At 43.9% G+C, this 23,139-nt stretch overlaps 1 protein-coding gene and 1 long non-coding RNA gene across 4 annotated transcripts in view; one reads left to right on the top strand and one right to left on the bottom strand.

The window, feature by feature from the left end:
- The window catches only part of LOC135911874 (uncharacterized), a 186,367-nt gene that overhangs the window by 32,098 nt on the left and 131,130 nt on the right, over positions 1-23,139 (top strand). The window lies entirely within an intron of this gene.
- The window catches only part of LOC135911875 (uncharacterized), a 351,642-nt gene continuing 329,284 nt past the window's right edge, over positions 782-23,139 (bottom strand). Inside the window, exons 2-5 of one of the 3 annotated variants that reach the window (XR_011509061.1) lie at positions 7,491-7,671; positions 5,889-6,206; positions 3,452-3,742; positions 782-1,330 (exon numbers count right to left, since the gene is read on the bottom strand). This is a non-coding gene — a long non-coding RNA (uncharacterized lncRNA). Of the gene's footprint in view, positions 1,331-3,451; positions 3,743-5,888; positions 6,207-7,490; positions 8,098-23,139 lie in introns of those variants that run through there. The other 2 variants (XR_011509062.1, XR_011509060.1) reach the window with 2 other exon arrangements.

Genomic DNA, 23,139 nt, shown 5'->3' with positions numbered 1-23,139 from the left:
CTGTGCGATTTGGTCCGGCCAAGCTCCACAGAAGTCTATGTATAAAAAAGTCCGTTAATTCGAACGCGTGAACGCCTCATGGATAATTCGAACTACGCTCGCCTGGCACACGGCCAGAGAAACGCACCTACTGCCTACACACAAGGCTGTATTGTCTCCGAAACGGAGAGAACGGCGAGAGAAGGCAAAATCGGAAAAAAATCTAACCGACGCGGGGTCAGCCACAAGGCAGCGGCGGCTGCCGCCTCTCCGTTCTACGTAAGCTCCGAGACTTCTTGCCCACTGCGAATTTCGGAGGCTTTCCAAATCTTGTACAGCTGCTAATGTTGTGTGCAGATGGCACGACAAGCTCCAAAACCAAGCGAATCAAGTACGTCGCAGTTGCGCTTGCAATCAAGAACCAACGAATCAGGGCCTTCGCCACCTTCACATGTTCGGCGTCTTTGTCTCAGCAGTCTTCATTGGTTGTGCACATCTGTTTTCAGCTTAGGAGGTATCGGCCGTCGCGATTCATTGTGATGGTGTTAAGCCTCGGCTAACGTTCGTTTCGGTGGACATCGGTGGTGTGGCACAGTCGGACCCAGAGCTTCGACTTGAAGATGGCGTGTGCCCGCGGCACAAGCCATCGCTTTCTGACACGCTAAATTTCTGACATGCCCTACTGCTTCCAAATCGCAGTGTACTGTTGCCCTCCTTCACTTTCGTTAGTTCGAACTTTCGTTAATTCGAACTGAAGCGGCTTCCCCTTGCGGTTCGAATTAATGAGCTTTTACTGTATATATATATATATATATACACGCAGAGAGTGAGGGACAGATTTGAAAAAGTTGCAGCATTTTAGCACACAGCGCTGAAACTGGCATATTCAACAAGGAATGCACATGTGGCCCACATTTCGACAACAACTCTTGCACTGTCTGCTACAAGTCTTCCTAGTGAAACGCTGGCTACAACGGCCTTTATTGTTCAGTCATTGATAAACACTCAGAATAAAACGGTTGTTCGTTTAGGGTTATTTTAATATAAGGAGGCTATTATTATATCGTTTGTATGTTCATTGTGCTCATGGCTGATGTACATCGCGGGAGTTGAGGGACGCCACATTAGTCGTTGCCAACATAGTTTGTTCTCCAAGATTTGTTTCGTTCATCAGATTATTATCGATGCAGCAGTTCCTCTTCTTTTACGTGCAGCCACAGTGTTTGTTTTTTGCGCCTTCTGCGTGGTCGTATGCATTTAAGGATGGCGTTTAAGAAGATGGCTGAAAGAACGCTCAAGAAAAATGCCAACGCTGTGTTGTTCCTCCGCTCGCTGTCAGCATTCAATGGAGCTGGGGAAAAATAAAGAAGGAGGAGGTTCATGTAATATAGATAAATAATTATGCACAGAGAGCATCACCTAGGCGGAGCAATCTGGTTACCACAGCCTTAAAAACATTTGCATATTTGCGGCTAAAAGCATAGGCACTAGCACCTGCAATGATACTACTTCATCAAAAGTTGTGTCTTTGCAAATTTTGTATTGCATTTTGGTATTGGTGTGGCGTTATCTGCTTTTTCCGAGTTCACTTGAAAGTTTTCAAAGCCTCATGAGTAACACCTCATAGCAGTACTGCAGACCATCGAAATTAGCAAAATGCAATAATTGAGAAAAGCGTTTATGTACGGGTAAAGACTAGTCTATAACTGTTGCGCTGAGGGCATGGTGGACGTGGCATACTGTAGTCTGCTTGTGTTTACGGGCAAGCAGCTAGTTGTAAAACTCCTGTCAAGATAGAATCTTTTCTATGCACGCTGTGCTCGTTGTAACGGGGGTTCTCTTTCTTCGCGTCCAATTTTCTATGGACGAATTTTGACTATAGAGAAAGTAGTATTTCTGTTTTGAACTGTCTCCTTTGACCGTACAGCTGTTGGCACTGAAGCTTTCTTTTCAAACCTTGTTGCTCTTGTGAGGTCCTCTCTGTTCAGCTATTTGTATTGTGTTTTTTAATTCCACGGGCTCTTGAAGCGCAGAAGTAGAATTAAGGGAACAAGCAATGAATTTTCTGGATCAAGGGGGATGGTAGATATAGACGTATTTGATAGCTTTATACCGCTGGCATTTCGCTAATTATAACGAATGCGCTGTCATACTCCTAGCTGCCTGAGTATGGGATACTCGCCTGTAGCATGCCCAGCCCTGGCGTCGACAGAACAACCGCTAAGATTTTAAGTTTCGAACAAAAAACACGAATGTCCAGGGATGCGTTCTTTGTAGTTTTATCCCACTGCCTGATTTCTAGCACATTAATAGTATTATGCTTGTTTCCTTCATGTCTGGATATGCACATTTCTGCCGGTTGATTGAATGGTAGGCTATTATAGCTGTCAGCGGAGATGTACTTCGTTAAGGAAAGGCAATTTAGGAACACAGCAAGCCTATCCTGCTTTGAAATCTCGTAGATCAAACGAAAGGGAGGAATTCTCTGGTGAAGCAGTGTTCACCGGAAACACCAACAATACATGGACATTACGCTTTGGCATGCAGAACGAGCTCACAGAAAGACAGAGAGCGAGGCGGGATCTTTGTATTGGCAACAGTAAGAAAGAACGGCTGAGTGTGGAGTAGATGCATTGACACACTGCTTATGCGACTGAGGTGTGATCACTACGCTCTGCATTCAATAGCCGGCCTTATGATAGCAGCCCCCATTTTATAGCTCCTCCGTAGATATTAGTATATATGTTCTGGCTGACACCTATTCTCTACTGTTGTATGACTGAATAATATCGCTGTATTAGATCTCCAGTCTAAGAGACGCTTGAAGAAGCTTTGTCGAAATATTCCATCTAATCTCTATATATGTATGCACAAAGCAAGGGCACTGTTTTGTAGCTTAAGCAAAATAATATTCATTTAACGTTTTGGGTATCTTTGCTTCTCAAAATCATCGCAGACGATTGTACTGTGTGCGACATGATTATAGTGTAAACGAGAAGAAAGGGGGTTAACCAAGGGGCCCGATTTTTATTAGTCATATCATAAGAAGCCAAGAAATGCGAAGGTTGTGGGTTCGGTTCCCACCTGCGACAAGTTGTTTTTCCATCCACTTTAATTTCCAATAATTTATCGTTTCTTCATTTTATTTATTAAGCACAAGTAATTTCCCCTATGTTGTCCTTGGTGTCAGTGTTTCTTGGCTTCTTATGAATATAGTATGTATCCCTAAAGCTGGCAATGTAAATACCACGGCTTCCTAGGATGGAACAAGCTTTTTTGACATCGAATGTGTCGATCTGTTATTTCTCATGTACTTGCAAAGGACGTAGGTAACAGTTCTGCCCGCGCCACTAGGCAACTGACATCACGCGCTAAATTGATGTTGTAGCCGACTGGAGTGTCCAGAAAACTTCAGGACCATGTTTGCAGAAAACGACCAGACGCGTTCTTTGTATTCCTTCGTAGTACTCACCTGCTGTAGTCGTGACTGAAATCACCTTGCGAGTGCCGATCTCCCAGCCACCATGCATATTGGCAAAAGTGACGCTGAAGACGTATTCTCTTCCAGGATGTAGCCCCATTAGCGCAACTGTTGACGCATTTTCACCGTGATTGCTGCAGCTGAAGCTCTGTCCACCATCGGTGCCGTTTAAGGTTATGTAACAAAGGTCCAGGGCGCCATTCTTCACAGGCGGCACGAACACGACCAAGCGCACTGAATAAGGGCCAGTGGCAACCGCTGTGACTTCGAAGTCTCCAGGGGCTGCGAGCAAACAAACACAAATAACCTCGACGTTTTGTTTTTTGACCTGGACGTTTCCAGACCACGCCATGCAAAATTTGTTTCCCTCAGTAATTCAAGACTTCAGTGATAGCCTTCCATGACTATGGGGGCTTGGGATTTCGGCATCGAAGTGCGCGGTGCGTCCATTACTTTAGACGTATACTTCCGCTGGAGCGATTCACGCCATGACTACAAACGAACAGGGATAAGATTGAGGAAACTGCAGGCAGGTCGTCACCATGGTCACCTTCACCACAAAACGCAAGGTCATCTTCGTCAGTTTTAAAGCGAAGCTATTAGGGGCTGCTTTCCCCAGGATACTCTCCGTATGTTACCACAAAAAATATCATCATCTCGATTGGCTAGAGCGTCATCGTCCTTCTTCCACAGCTGGCTCATTGGCAACCCTTGGTGTTACTGCGTGAACGCGCTCGTACCAATGATCCCGCGTTCATCATCGCTGTTAAGGAATTAATTGATTAGGAAGACAATGACGTAACCAATTTTACAGGGAAGCTGTTAAAGGCTAGTTCCCCCAGGATCGTATCCGTGTGTAGACATGAAACTCCCGTACGTGGGCTGATCCCGAAGATAGTGGTATGGCGGGCCGACCTGCGGCGGAGGCGAAGCAGATGTTTTATCCAAATTTCAACGAAATGCTGGACTTTGCGGGCTATTGCGTTAAACATATTGCTCAGTTCTAGAGCAGGCGCATATTTGCGCATTATAGAAAAGTTTCGCGTTCACGAATTGTCGTATAAATTAAGCGAACATACATACTAGAAAGGGAAGACTCAATATGCTCTAGATAGAAACTTGTGGCTCACGCACATGCTCCGAAAAGAAGTGCTGAATAAGACGGCATGGCTAACGAGAAAGATACGTATAACTCACCAACATGTCTGGTTCGAAACCAAACATCACCAGTATTGAATATTCAAAATCTAGTTCAGTGTTACCTCTTATATTCCTCATAAAAGCATATCATATAGCTTAACCACCATATTCATAGATGCGTTGTGCGGATAAAGCCTCATAGGAGCTTTCGACATTGCAGTTTTATACGGGGTCATCATTTATTATTTTTCTGGAATTTTAAAGCTGGCCTGACGCAGACAGCATATTTTATGTCCTTGAGTTGGTAACTCGAAGAGGCGGACATTACTAGCACGGGACATCAAGACACACAGTAAGCTAACCAAAAAACCTTCACTAATTATTTAACAATCAGTTTCTTGCACATATTGCACTTTACGAACTGTAGCCAGCGACCTTGCAATGCCTATCTACTGGAAATGAATCTCCAAGATGACACCAGCTTTTAGGTAATATTTGCCAGAGTGTGAGAGGAAATACAAGAACGTCGCAGGTTACTTTTATTCTTCAGTTCATACAAGAGTGTTTGTTAAATATGTAAGTAGAACAACACTGCATTTTTTTGGTAAATTGTATGGCGGATATCTCGAAACTGTTGCCATTCGGATGCCATTCTTCAAGGATATGCCTTGCAAGCTCACCGCCTGTACACAATTCGTAAATTTCATTATGTGTCGCAAAGTAATGAATAAGGAAGTTAATTAGTGATTGTTTTTAATTACTTCCATATGTGTTTTGATTTCTCGTGCAAGTAATAATAATAATAATCCAGGTGAAGGACAAGAATTATTTTATCTGCACAGGCGATTTTTTTAAAAACTTCAAAGAAAGTTAAATATGATAATCCCGTAAATAGACAGCTGTGTTACCGTTCAATGAAGGGGTGTCTTAGAGTCGGGACAAATGCCATTAAATGAATAAGTAGTGTGTTTATGTGTCTTTCATGTCTGTTTATTTCTACCCACAGGATGATTCGATTGATTTCGGAGGTCCCTTGACGGTCAAAGTAGCATATGTCGACACTATTGCATTTTATTTATATCGCTTCCAAATTTTTTGAACATTTGATGTTTTTCTGATCGTTTCCAGTGAGCGAATTCCTAAGGTTTCAAAGGGTATTCATTCTGACACGAGGAAACATGTAGATAATATTCGCTGTATTTCATGCTTTAACTTCAGGTAATGCGCAACAATGCAGATTTCTTTGGAAACAAAAAAATATATATGTCATAAAGATAGAAAAGCTCACCATACAAAGGTGTCTCGATTTCTTTGAAGGCAGGCTGGCTGCTTACCACCTTGTCACGACACAGTGCACAAGCGGTCACCTGTACGCAGTACGTGGTGCCGACGTTGCTGTCAAAGTCGAGCCATGAATACGGTGTTTGATGTGTCGTTCAATGCCGGCCACTCGATCCGGCGGTGCATGAGTCATAGGCCACGCAAACTTTCACGCAGTATACGATTTGGCCCTCCCAGGCTGTATTGGACGGCGTCCATGCAAGTCGAGCCTTTGACGGTGAGGTTTCAACTAAGGTGATGTTCTTTGGAGGTATCACATCCGTTTCTGAAACAGGAAGAGAAAACCATGCTAACCCTCGAAGAATGATCGGAAACTGCTACTCGTCAGGATACTGAGGAAGCTAGTGAGAGCTCAAGATTTGCATTGCCGGAATGGAGTCGGGAGTCGCTCGAAAATTTAAGACTTTGCCATATTTCAGACTTTTTCAATGAGATCAGAAACTACTCCAAATGTCTTTCCCACTGTTTTTTAGGGCGCTTAGCCGATTCACGCGCCACCAGTCACCGACTAGTCAAAACTCTTCAACATTTGCTAAACTGCGCTTGCAATAGAAAATATAACTGAAGAGAAAGTGCTACTTCGAATTCCTTTGTCCTACACCGCTTGCCAGTCACTGTGTTCAGATTTTCAATCATAGGAACTATGGGCAGTGTTGCAAATTTCTATGATTGATGAGCTCTGCATAGAATGAAAAGAATTTCATTGTGCGAGCACATACCATGCGAAGTAGCTTAAACATCATAGCATCGTCAAGTATGGTCAAATCTGTCGTGACGAGCTTGAAGGAAGCCTTGACTACCACAAGCAGACAGAGTTGAAGTTATATTTTAACCCTTAAAGCCACATTAAACGAGTGACGAACATAAAAGAGACATAGACTGCGCTGTGTATGTCTTTTCTATGATCATTTCTCATTTAGTGCACTGTTCCTAAATGATGACGTATGATCAACTAGCCACAAATGCTGCCACACTAAATGAATAGTTAAACTATTTTGATGTTGTCACATAAATATACCGAGCGTTAGAAAAATAGTATGTTGAGTAGTATGACCACTCCATCAACCGGTGAGCTTTCCATCAGTGTTGTGCCTTATAATGTATTTCGTAATAATTATGGATGTTGCATTTTTATGCCCATTTACTCCTACATTGGGAACCACTAGCTTCTCTCTCACTAGTAAAAGTGCACGAAGCTTTACCTTCAATTAATTTAAATATCCTCAAGTTGTAAGCAAAGCCGGGCCCCCTGTACTTGATCAGTAGTGCGACCTGCGTGGCTCGACAAATGGAACTCACAAAATGGAAATCTAATCCTGGGATTAGAACCGCGATCTAATCATGGTGCCCACCATAGCGGGGTACTCCGGAATAATTCTTGTCGCCTGGGGATGTCTAACGCGCACAAATGTATAAGTTCTCTAACATGTTTTCCGTTTCGCGCCCACGGAAATGCGAACCCTCAGGCCGCATTCGAACCCACGACATCAAGCTCAGCAGCTCAACGCCATAGCCGCTAAGCCACCGCGGCAGGGGAAATGGCACTCACCTTCGCAAGTCTTTGTAGCACCGCGAAAATCCCAAACAATGAGGATGGCAGCCACGAAACAAGCGATAGTTACCACAACAAACGGCTTCCATCGTTGTTTATTCATCCTTGACAACGGCTCCGCATCCAGTGACCGTGCCTCCGAGTCGAAATTCTTCAAGCCAACGGCAGTTGCGGGATCCTGCCAAGACATAAGAGATTCGTTGCCGTTTGCCATGCTATCATTGGCAGCACTTGGCAAAGGGGTAGCTGGTGATTTCGAAACTATGGGCGAAGCTACAGAAGCGCAGGGGGGCAGAACATGACTGAGAGAAGGTGATAAGCAAGAGAAGGTGAAGTTGAAGGCGTGGCATCGCAAAACGTTCCTATCCAGAGGCACTGGAAGTTATGCATGAAAACACTCGGAAACAGTGAGACCGAGTTCCCATCCGCATTCAGTGTAGCTGACTGCCGCGTCCTGATGTGTGCGGATTTTAGCTTCAGACTGCAGCGCGTTCTCTTGGGTGCGCTGCAAGGCGAGGGTGTGGAGAAATAACTACGCCTGCTTTTGCAAGAGAAGGGAGTGTGTGTGCGAGGGGCGAGAGGAGTGCGCTGCAAAATATAAGATGCAGTGAAGCAGCTGAAGGTGTCCAGGCGGGAGTTATCTTTCGCAACAAGGCGTACAAAACCGCTGCGTCAGTTGAAGCAGCACACATCAAGAGAAGCCGTGCATACGCAACTTGAAATTCGATCTCGGAAATGCGACGCCCCAGGAAATTCCGCTTTGAAACTAGTGCACATTTTGCGCTGCCCGCATGTCTAAGGTAGACTGACCAACTCGTCCGTGCAGGAGCTGCTGACTGCGCGTTTAACTCCTGAAAAAAGGTTGCGAGTAAACAGAAAACGCCTTCGCGCGGTATAAGAACGTTTTGACTATTTAACGTAAGCATCGATGCCGTCCATGGCAATGTGGAGGTACTGCAATCACTCCTAAGGAAAAGCAACGATGTGTGCCATCCCCTTTTATCGGGTAGCTAGTACCGTAGTACGAGTGTTGCAGAGTTGCATAGGCTGTTTTTCTTCTTTTTCCTGTGGGCAAACGGGGGTTGAGATTACACTAGATCCACGTGATTATTTCTGCGCATGCGTTCACTGAACTCCTTAGGCTTTCCGTAGTATTCGTCAGGTAAATATAGGAGATCCTCATCTGTTTAAAATGATTTTCTCTTAAAAAAGTATGGAATCCATGCACAGTAATTAGATTTGATGCCAATTTTTTGAGGAGGTGTCGCAAGGACAAGGCCATGTGAAATTAACAACTATGAGACATAACCAACCAACCAAAATCTTATAAAAAGAAAGGATTGTTTCGTTGTTGCGCTTGACTTGGCCTCATGAAGGCAGAAAATGTTTTTAATTCTGGGAAAGATTATTTGGTGCTCAAAGTGGGCTATGATGCTGCCAGCTGCGGCTGTCGGCAACATAACTTGCTGGAGAAATCTGTGCCCTCAGCCACGCGTGGCGGAAGTGGTAGAGATATCGCGCCGAGCCAGTGAAGCCGAGCATCTGCATAACGGATGCACTTGAGTCACCCGGTTGAAAAATAAGCGATAATAGCGCGGGCACTCAAGAATGACGCTTATAGAGATATATGTGACTAATGGCTGGGCTGGTGGCATTGGCCGCGCGGTGCGCTGTTTTTTTTTAGTTTTATGAGATGGGCTGGGTTGTTGCTGCTATGACGACACTCCATGCGTCACTACTCAAAGTCGAGATTCAATAAGAAATGGTAATATGTACACACTGTGTGACTTACGTTGGGACCAAACCACATTCTTCCCGTATTGCGAAACCATCCTTTCTTTACATCACTGCGCTTTAAACGCTCCCGTCATGAACTCTAATGCCCATACGCGAATATTGTTTTCGACGTTAAAGAAACTGGCTCTCAGCAGCAAAAACCAAAAACAAAAAAGTGGTTGAACGTCCTAAAACTGCCCACTGGGTACAAAATGTATACCATATTAGAGCACTCCGTAGAGTCCACCGATGAAGTCCATCTATGCCGATCAAAGTACGGCAAGGAATCGAGCCAGTGACATCACGTTCATCAGCAGAACGCTAGGTATACTGAACCAATGAGGCGGGTTGGCTGCAGGAAAAACAATTACGCAAGCTTGATGGCAAATATAGCTTGGGGGAAACAATATAGAACATTATGTTCAGCTCTACGTGCTCGCAACGTATGCGCAAATTCAAACGCCAAATAACACGGACGCACAGTGTGAAACGTCGACAAACGATGGCACGAGAATGAAAACGATAAAAAAATCGTGCCGAGCTTGCACTAGTGCTGCAAGGCTGTAGTCAAAGCCGGAGCTCGTGATCACCTATCTTTTACGTGGCTTCCCTAAGTTGTCTGTAGGTTTTGCGAGGTTATGCCAGGTTTTGCTAAGTTGTTTCGGCGTGCTTGACGCGTGAAGTTTTCGAGCAGTCTCAGGCTGTCATCGCTTTCTCGGCGACGTAGGGCATCCCGGCGCCGACTCTCGCGATCTCTGGACTGAAACTCGAGATCCTGGACTCGGCGTCGCCTCTTCTCAGTCGCAGCTTCGGTGCGGTGTTCCGGATCACCTCGGCGGCGACGCATCACTTCTCGCTTGGCAGTATGGCGCTCTTCCTGGTTAGCCGCTTCTCCTTTGGGCGTCCGGACTTTCTTCGGTCTTCCCATGGCAGCAGTGCGTACGCACGGACTAGGGGAGGCGAGAGGTGTGTGGTAGCGCCTTCTCTTCCGGTCTTTTAGTCGTCTGTGCAAGGAGTTTGAATGTTTACGCCTGTTTGCATATTACACCCGCATGCCTCTCTTAAGCAACACAAGGTTGTACATATGCAATAATTAATGCGTCCCTTCCAGCAGGTAGTACACTTTCTGGGCCGAAATTGAATGAATCAAGCGGCATGGGGCGCTTTCTAATGGCAACCAAACTTGCTGGCTGATGGCACTAAGGGCAAGGAACAAGAAAACAATTTAAATTGGCTGTGAGCTTTCTTCTAATGCACTGAATCGTAACTAATGTACGAGAACGCATTCTCATGGCATCTGCCCATGAGAACGTTACTTAAAAAAACGTCTAAGCCTGACAAACCAGACAAATGCGCAGGTCATTTTCGATTTATTCCATTTGTCCTTTTCAGCACTCGACAATATAATGCAATACACACAACTATGAAAACGTTGTTAGCTTCTGCATGCAGAAGAAAAATTGTGCACTCTAATTGCCTGAAACTTGTTACGCCAAATAATGGGATTAGTAATCCTCAATTTTTTGAATGCATACACAATTTGCAAAAAGAAATTGCTGGCGCAGATTACCCATTGAAAATTCACGAAGTTTTAAGCACATTTCGCAAACTTCATAAGATGCCCACAATTGTGTGCACACACTGTGTGCCTCCATTTAACATTGAAGCAGACTGTTGCATTGTTCGCGTTGCCTAACCGAAGTTTTCCGCCTTAAATATTACGTTTCTGAGACACAGAACGCTCTCAGGGGCGACTTTTGGCGACGCAGCCTATATCGACGCTTAAGTCGAAATGGTCAGACACACCTGATGGCCAAAGTCCAATACCCTTTGACCCACCGTGCTTGCTATAAGTGGCTTTGCCGTTGTGCTTAGCACTAAGCACGAGGTTGCGGGATCACATCCTGGCGACGACGGCCGCACTTCGATGGAGGCATGCAAGAACACTAGTGTACCATGCACTAAAGAACCATGCACGTTAAAGATCCCCACGTAATCAATAGTGATCCGAAATCCCCCACTAAGGCGTGACTCCTAATTAGACTGTGGCTTTGGCACGTAAAACACAAGAGAAAAAAAAACAAAAAAACGCCTCTCAGACAGCTGCACTTACATCTGTGCGACATTAGTTCCATCCTTTGCTTGAACGGATTGATGGGTTTCAACATGCGACATAAGAAGTTTCAGCATTACGCGCATTGGGCAATGGACCAACGCCGTACGCCAACACTCACCACCAAAGCTAAAGAAGGCCGCATAAAACAAAAGGCAAGTTATCTGGGCAAGTGGTAATCGGAGACGCGCTGTTTCCAACTTAGTCTACGCCGTACGCGCTCCGATTTTGTGAAGACTGTGGGCGAAGCTTCGCTAGCTGCTCGCATATCGTAGCGCAGTAAGGAATGCCCCTAGCGCGGCCGCGCGGATGAACCACAAAAGCGTATTGCAGTGCACAGATCACGACAAGGCGGTGGCTTCGCGGTGGCCGATCACCGCCGTGCTGCACACCGGCGCAGGTTTTTTTTTTTGTGTGTGTGCGATGTTAAGGTACGACGGTCGCCAAAACTCACTCGCAAGCACACAGACACACACGCAACCTTGAAGAGCAAAACGGCCACCAGCGCCGACGAGAGTAGTTCTTCGAGGGCTGTGCGTTCAGTTTCACTGTCAGTTGATGGCAAAACGAACAGAATCAAGGAAATCCTGCTGCCGCAGCCATCGAAGAATAGTGGTGCTTCCGAATTCAGATGTCGGGGGTACTTTTGCAGCACCATAGCACATTCTGGTGGACGAGACTAAGAAATAGTCTATAATATCACTTTGAAGAATTTCGCTTGCTCTCTGGAAGTGTCTAGTTGCGCGTTTACATTGCACAGATGTCTAAAATTGAACAAAATTCGACAAAGAACTAAAAATAAAACTCCATTTACGCTAAGGGGAGCCTTCTCTCTCGTAAACTCACACTTCAATAGGGTATAAAATTGAGGTTTTAAAGCACTGTATGTTGCTGAACATTATTCTACAGATACTCTACACAACATGGAACGGTTCCAGCGTCACTTCAAGCCTCTCGACTAGGGCAACTTCCGTGGATCGCTCGTGCGATCTTCATTTTGCGAGGGAGCGAAATGGTAGACCCTGAACATTTCTACACCACCCTAAGGGAGCACAGGTTTCAGGTACGTAGACTGAAGAGAGATCACAGTCTTTAAAATGCCCTTTACGGAGTTTTGTTGCGCTTACAGTGTAGTAATTTGCTATCGCAATCAATGCTTCGCCTTTTGGACAAAATTGAGACTTTTTTTTGCATCCCTACGGTGCTGTCATTTTTTTAGCAAAAGCTAGCGTTCACGCTTGCAATGCGTAAATCAATGCCCCTTCAGAAAAACGGTTATGCCGCTGGCCTGCGCAGTGAAGCATAGTTTATGAGCATGAATTCATGTATATGTAGCTAACAGTCTGTCGACTAACACATCTGGTTTGGCAAGTATAGCAGCAAGGACCCATGACATCCAGTGTCCTCTGTGCCAGTACGTCTCAAAGACTTCGTAACACTGATGGAATGATATCTTAGACGCGCAGATATGGTGTCGCTAGTACATTATCTAATTACATAACTTTTTCGCATCACCAAGAAAATGGAGCAATGAATTATCGACGTAATATTCTTAATTCAGAGCTATAAATTTATGATTACTCTTGTGGGACAATTGAAACTGGTGTGCTTCTGAACGTTATTATCAGCTGGAATGTTTTAGGCCTTTACGTATACATGTGTTTTAAGCCCCAAATTTTATTAAATCTTGTATTGACAAAGATGGCCTACAATGCAATAGCAAGGTGTTTCACACGTACAATGAATCAATCTCTGAAAGTTTAGATTGCCTGATGAATTTGTAATGTGGGCCCATGTTCGAGTTTTCGCACCTGGCTTAGTCACACACAAGAGCCGTCTGTACTCGAAATTCTCGAATTTAATTTTTTATTAAAAATGCGAGGACATTATTGCTCAACAATCTGGGAATTTTCGCAACATCCTCTGCGCACCAAATATTATATTGCCATTCCAAAGAAAAGAGCGTGTGCTTTTTGCATGTTTTGTTTACCTTCGGAATAATTCGTTATCATTTATAATGAAGCGAGTGAGTGAATTGCATATCTCGGATCAGTGTGAATGACAATCACTTGTGCTGCACGTCAATCACGCAATCTTGGAGCAGATAACAGACTCAAGCACCAGCGTGAATTTCGAAGAAGTGACAACAGCAGAAGATTGTGATTCGAGGACAGGCGACACTAGAATAAATAGCAATGCCAAGGTGGTGTTAAAGCTGCAGTTCCTTATGAGAGCGGACGTCCACCGTGTGCTTAAAAACAAGAGAACCAAGTGATGCTTGACAACATATATAAGACTAAAGGAGTGTGAGACACGTGTTGCCTTGGTTCTAATGAGAGCACCGAAAAAAAATCTTGCCTAATATATTGATCTGGAAAAGCTCTCACTAAAGGAAGAATGAAATTAAGGAATCCAATCAAGTAACAACATTCCGGAAAAAATGCCTCAGAATATCTATTTGAACGTAACCGATTTTCTAATTTCTAAGCAACGCAAAATGTTGATATAGCGTTCAGCTGATTTCATAAACGGTAAAAAGGTATTCGACTCTGTCGTGATCAATCAAATTTATCAAATTGACACCATGTAGACAGCCGAGCAGCAGGAAACGACGGAATACTTTATTGCGAGAAACATGTGCATTTATGCACAGGCAGACCTGGCTTGCGCATGCGTATCAAAGTATTCTTGATGACGCAGCAACTGACCACACGGCCGATTGAACAATTTCCTGGAAGAAACGTCGAAACACACTACTGGATCAATAGGCAGTGTTTACCTGATTCTAACACGCCTCCGGAATCAAGCACGCGGAAAAATTCTTTGTCCAAAACAGAAAACTAGCGTATACATGACATTTAAGCACCCAAACAAACAGCAAGTGTGGAGACGTTCTTAAAATGACGTCAAGTGTTTGTTGACTACATACCACTTGTAAAACAGACGTGCCAGTAGCGCTCATGTGTAAAGGTGAGCCTAAATCTAAACTTAATCCACGTCTTTTCAAAAGAAAAAAAATGTTTTGCTAGGCCTCTCAGCATTGCATTTATACGAATACTCCTTGAATTCATTTGAGCAGGTCACGGATAACGTAGACAGAAGATAAATAAAACCTTGAAACAAAATACAAATATGCTATAAGGGCTGCCTGGAAGACACAAAATCATATCAGCGCTTTATTTGTGAATGGTATGAAATAAAACCGAGCTTTCTTTCGTTAAGCAGTTAACATTCTGGGTTAATTTCCCAATTCTTTAAGGTCTTCCCGTAAGTAAAATAGGTTGCTCCGCCCTAAGCGCTCGATTCTCAGAAGCGAAACACTTTGTACTAATTCACTCCGTGCATTTTGTTCAACTTACAGTCTCGAAACATCTGTTTACTTCTGCCGCAACAGCATTTCCTCTCTAGACGTTGCTCTGTATTAGCAGAGCCAGGAAATATCGGCTATGCTAGTTGAGCAACGCAAGGTATGTCGCGTTTTCAATAGCTCATGTGGAAACGTAGCACTGTTTTATTACGTTTGCTATCATCCTAAACCCGGCATGTTAAAAGGACGCACACACACACAAAAAAACTGAATCAGTCTATTCTGATAAGCGTTTTTTTTTACTTTTCTTGGTAATTTGTTGGTAGCAGGTCTGTAATTTTAGAAAGGAAGCAATATTATCTCTTTAGAAATTCATACCACAACTGTCGAGCTAGTACGCAGTGTGCATATCAGTTCAACTTGTCCTCACTCATTAAGTTCAGTCTTCGATGGGGGCGAAATGCGAAAACACCCGTGTACTTAGATTTAGGTGCACGTGAAAGAATCCCAGGTGGTCGAAATTTCCGGAGTCCCCCACTGCGGCGTGCCTCATAATCAGAAAGTGGTTTTGGCACGTAAAACCCCACAATTTAATTAAATATTAAAGCAGTACAACTTTCTTCAAAAAAAGAAATAGCGCTGAGCAAAAGCACATTTTGATAAAATTCCTGACGTCACAGACGTTCGGTGCAAAAAGTTGAAAACAGCATCGCAGCTTGTGTTTCCTGTGTACATCTTTTATGGCTTATACTCTTGATAAAGCATAAATACTTTCTTTGTTTTTGTATTAGCGCAATTGCCTAATACAATTGACTAAAAAAGAAGAAACCTAACGCGAACCCGATATTTTAGCAAGAGAAATGGTCAAGGGTCTAATACGTGTTGCACAATTGGCAAGCTGTTTGAGAGTCAGCTGCGATGGAATACTTTTCTTTATGCGGCGAAGCATACGGATGCAGCGAAGGTGGTGTTTGTTTTCGATGCAAATGTACCGCGAAGCTAATTTTTGTTCCAATTTATTGAAAAAGGAAGACGGAAACATGCACGGACACATAGGGTATGTACCCTACTCATACAATATGAACTGTGGCTAATGCTTGAAAATCTTGCTAATGCAGGACGAAAAAAGCGTTTTTTACTGAAGATTCTGTGTGTTGAAGAAATTCACTGTCCCCGAAGGTCGGCTAAAGACAGACGCTGCACCTAAAGGGGTCGTTCTTGGGATTGTTTTAAAATACTACAAATTGGCGATATCAGTGATGTGTACTGCTGATGAGGAAGTTCGTTTTTCCTTGACATCTCAACGGTGTAGTCAAAAGGCGCAAAAATTGTAGTGCATGAAGCATGGGATGCCATTTCATCGAAAAAATACATATGTTGCATTGAAGCTCGAATGTCTCAAGTCTGTGCTGTATGTCGGGAAAAAAGGTATAGGCACCCAAAAACATAAAGACCATTAATAACACTTGAATGGCGCACGACAAGAGGCCACTGGATTGCAAAAAACTAAAAAAAATTAAGATTGGCCATAACACGCAGCGCTCACTCTGGATCTTCAGCTGCAAGTATAGATGCCGCGTTGTTTTGAACACAAGAAGGTGATGAGGTCTACAGAAAATGTAATGACATTCTTAAACGTCAAACGTTTGTTGACTACATACCACTTGTAAAACAGACGTACGAGTAGCGATGATGGTAAAAGTGAACTTTAGGCTCAATCCACTTTTTTTAAAAAGAAGTGTTTTGCTTGACCTCCTAGCATTGCAGTTATGACAGCAGTTCTTGAATTCTTTTGCGCCGATCACGGCAAATGTAGACACAAGATTAATCCTTGTAGTAAAATACAAATATGTTATAACAGCTGCCTGGGAGACAATAAATCGCGTCAGTAAATTAGTTGTGAATGATAGAAACAAAAACAAGCTTCCTTGCATTAGGGAGTTTACTTTCTGGAATAATTTAAGAATTGTTAAAGATTTTCCCGCAAGTAAAATAGGTTACACTGCCCTAAGCGGTCGAGTGTCAGAAATGAAACATTTCGTACTAGATCACTCCGGGGTTTTTCTGCAACTCACGGTCTCGTAATTTCTCGTTGTTTCTACGGAGTTCTTAGCAACTGCACTTCCTAGAAAAAAGAAATATCACTAAGCGAGAGGATATTTCGATAAAATTGTTGACGTCACGTAGATTCAGGGCGTACACTCGAAATCAGCGTCGCCACCTGTCTTTTCTTTCTGTGTCTTTTAAGGCTTATGACGTTTCTTGATAAAGCATGACACGTTTTTGCTACTGTAGAAGTGTCATATACTAATACACGTAAACGTTATTTTCTTTTTAGTGCTCCTTTAAAGCGTCATAAGCTTGAATCTATTCCTTTGACATCACGTGCAAATTCATCCAATCGCAAAATCCCCCTGGTTGCAGTCTAATGCAACTTGAGCAGTTATGTTGTCGTCTATGAACGTAAAATCTATGTGACAACTGCGTTAAATTCTGCGATTCTGCTAGCAGGAACATCGAACTGATTATGAGGGTTGCCATAGGGGGGACTCAGGGATGCTCGGCCACCTACATATCTTTAACGCGCACCTAATACTCAAAGCACATGGTTTTTTTTGTGTGTGTATTTCGCCCACATCGACATGCAGCCACCGTGGCCGAGTCATGATCCCTCCCTCTTTTTCTTAGCAGCATGACACCCGACCGGCGAAGAAACCAAGGATTCTTTATATGAAAACAGCAACATTTCATCCATGTGACAAAAATTAACTTGGCCCCTTTCTCCCAGAGTGTACTGTAATAAACATCGGAACGAAAATTTGGCGCTTTCCCCTGAACGTAGACGGTCCTGTAGAATATAGTGTAGCCGTTAGGATTCATAAAATACGCTATTTTTCGTTGCTTAACTTTGCAACCATTGCCAGAAGCCGGAAATGGAGGAGCTATACGTCATCACCACTGCAGGAAGCTCCCCTTTTCCTGGTTGCCAAAACGGCACAACGGCGTTAGTCGGGTGGCTTACGCCCTCCTTTTGCCTTAAACTTGTGGGCAGACCTTGTATTTGTTTTGCCCGAATAAACAACTTGCAAACGTGATCAATGAATTTACGTGCCTTTTTTTGTACATAAATACATTCAAATGGAATGAAATATCTTGTGAATAAATCATCAACTCACATTAAACAAAGAGTACATTCTCCAGGCCTTCTATTGATTTGAAGAAGGGCCAAGCGGCATCAACTATACTTGATGTGAGTACGCATTTTTCGTGCTTTACTACAAAAAGGGCAAATTTCCACATTACAGCATCCTGGCCATGGGCCAGCTTTCGTGCTGCATTGAGACACATAGGCAAAATAACGGTGACGACCAGAACATACAATACGGACGGAATTTCCGCCGAGAAACACTAGATCCGGGACAACAAAGAGGAAGTGTTATGCGCTACAGCATGTGATACCCAAATCTGCTCAATCATTTGACAGTGTAAACCACAAAACCGTCACAAAACGAATAAAACTAACCATTTAGCGACGTATGTAAATAGCCGCGTCAATACAGAGCAGGTTTTTACTACTGCAAGCGTATTTTACAACCTAGAATGCATGAGCGGCGTGCATAAAGAATAAGAAAAGTTGCCTAGTGGCCTGGATTCCGATATCAAGAACTAAGCGTATGATGTAAATGATAAAGTCTCATTTCATTTGTTTTCGATTATCATATAGATTGATTTCTAATCCCTGTATAAGTGCATCCCTTACATCACCGTGTTACGTTGCGCCTTTGATGGCTCATTTGTGAAAAGTTTATTCTGCAAGCGGAGTGTAACCAGAGAGTGGCGCCGACACGTCACAGTGTGGTAGCCAATGAAACATATTCAAGTGTTATATTTTCTTAGCGTAGTTTCCGTGGATGTGCAATATTACTCATATTAGGTTTTGCTCTGTTTCCTGCTTATTGGTTGGATTTAGCATTCACAGACGCTGGTGGAGCAATCTCCTGTTAACAAAGAATAAGCTCTCCTTAACTCTGGAGGCGGTTTTCCCGGCTAGTGAAGCGGCCAGGCATGGCTATTTCTTCCACGGACTTCCTATTCAGCCTTTTGCGATTTAGCATTGACGTTTTTCTTTGTTTAAGCCAGAAAATAACGTTAGTAATAAAGTCACTTTCTATTTGTTTTCAATTGTCAAATGACTCATTTTAAGCCCTCCCCGTATAATCACATCGCCGTGTTATGCTGCGCCTTTGGTGGATCGATTTTTCAAAACTTAATTTTCTGCACGCGATACAATGGCAGTGGTGGTGACAGATTGTGCACTCATGCAACGCGTTTCAGAATTACTGAAATTTCGAAGTATATATTTACCAGATAAGTAAATTTCTGGCGATACATTCACGTTCGTGGCTTAATAACGAATTCATACTTCCCCCCCCCCCCCCTAGGCAGACGAAGTGCAGCCGAACAGGTGCGCTATCGCATGCGTCGAACAGTCGTCCTGCACCTCGCTAGCACTTTTTAGCGAGAGCTGCCCTTTCGTGCTGCCGGTGATTCTTCGCGTCATATGAGGGTTGTTTATTAAAAATTACCCCTTACCTACTTCCCTTCAGAGTGCTCTAAAGAAATTTCGCGGAGTGCTAGGCGTGTATCTCTGCAAACCCGAGAAAAAAGATTCAGCTGATCCGGAAGAGCTTTGTTCCACAGGTCTGAAGAGTAATGATGATCGGCACGTGGTGCCAGTGAAGTTCAGGACAGGTAATACGTGTCTCAATCTCAAACGCAACACAGCCCAGCAAATTGATAAAGACTACTTGCTGTCTACGGGACAGATTTACCATATTAAGTGGGCGCGAAGTACTGACATGGGCTGTTCTAATGCAGACGGAATTTGGCGGAAACGCGACTGACTTTCTGTCGACGTCATTTGGCTATTGATAGGGATACCGTATGAGAAGTGGAGATAGTCGTTTAAAGAATCATGGCATAATGACTTAAAAACTAGCTGAAAGGTTATGAACAGTATAGGACCCATAGAATATGTCGCGAAAGAACATAAGAACAAGCCAAAGACGTCAGGGTGCGGGGTTCAGAACACGCTTTCCGTTTTTCACAAGGATGGCCAAGTTAGCGGCAGTCATGACCGTTTTTCTACGTGCCTTAAAATCATAATGACTTTTTGTAAGATTGCTTACACTCCGTCAAATATGGGCTTATTGCTATGAACTGGAACCAACACGCACTTTAAATAATGGATGAACTTCGACTCAACACCATAAAAAAGGCACGCATGCAACCTTCAGGTGGTAAGGTAATGGTAGCAGTTTTTTTAGTTGAGCGCTGTAGTTGGAGAGGAATGGTGTCCAGTCTAAATGTACCGTAATACTGTCGAAACTCAGCAATTGAACCATTACGCATTTTGGTGTAGCAAGTGTCTGGGAGGTTTCGGGAACCCTGCTAGGTGAGTGAGAAATATTGCGCTAGATTTTTTTTAAACTCAATATCAGCATGACTTAGTTGTGTAGTTGTGGGTCAAGCTGAGTGGCCTTGACGCTGTCCGGCAAGGCGCTGACGCATGGTGCGGATATCACAAGTATTCGGTGTGGGAATTTGACGAAAACAGCACTTGTGGATTTTCCAGCTTTTAATAAGATTAGCATTCTTCACCGACTTCAGCTGTTTTGAGCCCGTCCGTCCGTCTGTCTGTCCATCGGCGCGTCGGTCCATCCGTCCGTCCGTCAGTCCGTTAGTCCGTCAGTCTGTGTCTGTCTCTCTAGATAGCTATCTTCTTCCTCTGACCTGATGACCCAAGTTTTCTACCAGCTTGGACCAAGGTATGTGGTGGGGATCGTGATGCTGTCGTGGTAGTACAATTGTCGTAATTTCAACTTTATGATGTGATTCTCGTCATGCTGTCGTCGTCGGGCCTTTTACGGCTACCCATTGGCCAATGTTGTCTAATAGCTTGGTCCCCTAGGTACGTGCTCGTGGTCGTGATGACATCACGGTCATCGCATCATGGTACTTCCAGCTTTGTCATCCGATTCTCGTCATGCCATCATCTCCTCGTCATCTCCATCATGCAGCCGTGCTACATTCGCTGTCACGTTACCATCGTAGTCGTTCTATGGCCCCTTATATCCGCTTCGTCATCAAACTCTCCTTATGCCGTCATCCTCACTGAAGTTTCGTCATCCGGCTCACGTCATGCGATCGTCATGAGACGCAACCTTCTCCACAAGGTCGTCACTATGCCTTTCTAGTCGTACACTAGATGTCACCCCTTTCTCTTTATCCGGTTATCATGCCGTCGTCCTCATCCAAATCTCCACATATCATCGTAATCATGCCATCATCGCTACACATTCGACATTATAGGATTGGTCGTCATTTCATCGTCGTGCCTACGTTGTCATACAATCGTTGAGATGTCGTGGCGAGCGTTGCATTGCCTTTATTATAACATCGTCATCTAACTCTCCTGATGCCACCACCCTGATGCCATGGGCGTCGCACAGTCATCGCCATATTATTGTCATCACTTCGTTGGCGTCCTACAGCGTTTGCAGTTCCAACAACGTCAGTGCTACTTTGTCAGTATCTGATACCTTAAGGAGATGTTACATAGATGTTACATGTAACATGTTACATGTTACATGTAACAACGCACCGTGTATCAGTAGTTTGCCGCTATATAACCGTGAGAGTATACAAATCAAAATTGATCAACTGGAATTTGACTTTGTATGGGACTGCGCCAGCCCATATCATATTTTAGCCACGTGGGTTCAGCTTCGCGGCTGAACGCACCGGTGACGTATAGGTCATGCGATGGCATGTAGGCGCCATCAATTGCTCACAAAAATCTCGCTCATGGAAAACCGCCCTTGTGGAAATTCACGAAAACACACATGGCGGTAGCGACGGTATTGCAGCGCCAAAAGACGGGAACACGCAACATGAACAACCCTAGATGGGCGCTCCACTCGACATCAACTGTTTCAACTGAACATGGGCAGTAGGAATCAACTGCAGGATTGTAGCGCTAATGGAATTGCAAAACAAAAACAAGAAACAACGGTCACCACTCAACGCCAATGTGGAATTTTTTGCTTCTGATTTGGTCGGCGATCTTCATTATTTCTGTTTCAAAGGGCGATAGAACGGGCGCTTGTATATTTTCCTCTTTTCTTCAGAATAAGGAAGGCTAGAGCTATAATTTGCATTTTTCCTGACGATACATGTGAGATACTATTGTGTTTACAAAAAAAAAAGTAATATTGAATCTCATTCTGCATTGTATGCAAGCCGGTCTCAGCCTGCTGAAGGGCGCCTGCATCAGAAGAAGGTGCAAGTTCAAACATTGACTAAGACAATAGCCGTTGAGCCAATGTAGTACTTGCCTCACAAAAAGATGTAGATACCACCACTCCTGTTGTGAACGTGGCGATTGGTGTTACGCGTTCGTTTGCATAGGAGGCAACACAGCGTGGTGGTTCATCTTATATGACGCAGAATTGCTAGATTGATTATAACTCGTTGCTAGGTGGGTTGGTTGAGTTCTAATGAATACATTGTTGTGCTAACAGGAAAATGAAAACTTCGGAAGAAACGTAGGAAACAATGGGTTGAGCGCTGAACTTGGAGTAATTTTATTCTTACAGCAGAGCAGGGAGAATCAACAAATGCCCATGCGTACATCAGTGTTGTCTAGAGCGAATGCATTGACGTTTTATTTTTCCTAGCTGAATCTCATTGTCCAACAGAAAAACAGACGTATCTATGTTTCAGCTCGTGCCTCTCTCTTTTATGTGATTATACTCCAAATGTTATCTTGCTAACGCATCACCACTCCCTCTATTTATCATATTCTAACGCAGTAGTGGCTCACATCTGCCTTCCAAGCGAGCCATACAATGCGCCGATAAATGTGCATCAGTTTTTTAAAATTAGAGACAAATAAGTCGAAGTTAGAACTATTTCGTTTTAATTGCCAAAACCACTTTCTGATTATGAGGCGCGCTGTAGTGGAGGGCTCCGCAAATTTCGACCGCCTGGGGTTCTTTAACGTGCACCTAAATACACCTAAGTACCACGGGTGTTTTCGCATTTCGCCACCATCCATATGCGGCCGACGTGGCCGGGATTCGATCCCGCGAACTCGCGCTCCGCAGCCCAATACCATAGCCACTGAGCAACCACGGGGTGTTAAGTCAAAGTTCAGCGCACAGCCTAACATTTCTTGAATTCCCACGTCCTTGTTCTCCGGTTAGCGCATACAATGTACTCAGTAGATTGTTAGTTTGTTCGACACATAAAGGAGGACTGGGACGCTGCACTTCCTAGGCGCTTTCTTGAAGCGGTGACAGTACTAGTCAAGGGATGAAGCAATTGCCACGTGTTCCTCAGTGCGATTTATTAGTTTATTTATTCATATTGTCACGTTGTGGGGATGG

This window comes from Dermacentor albipictus, chromosome 10 (assembly GCF_038994185.2).
Source record: "Dermacentor albipictus isolate Rhodes 1998 colony chromosome 10, USDA_Dalb.pri_finalv2, whole genome shotgun sequence".
Taxonomy (NCBI): Eukaryota; Metazoa; Arthropoda; class Arachnida; order Ixodida; family Ixodidae; genus Dermacentor; species Dermacentor albipictus.
This window is presented reverse-complemented; position numbering and strand designations above follow the sequence as displayed.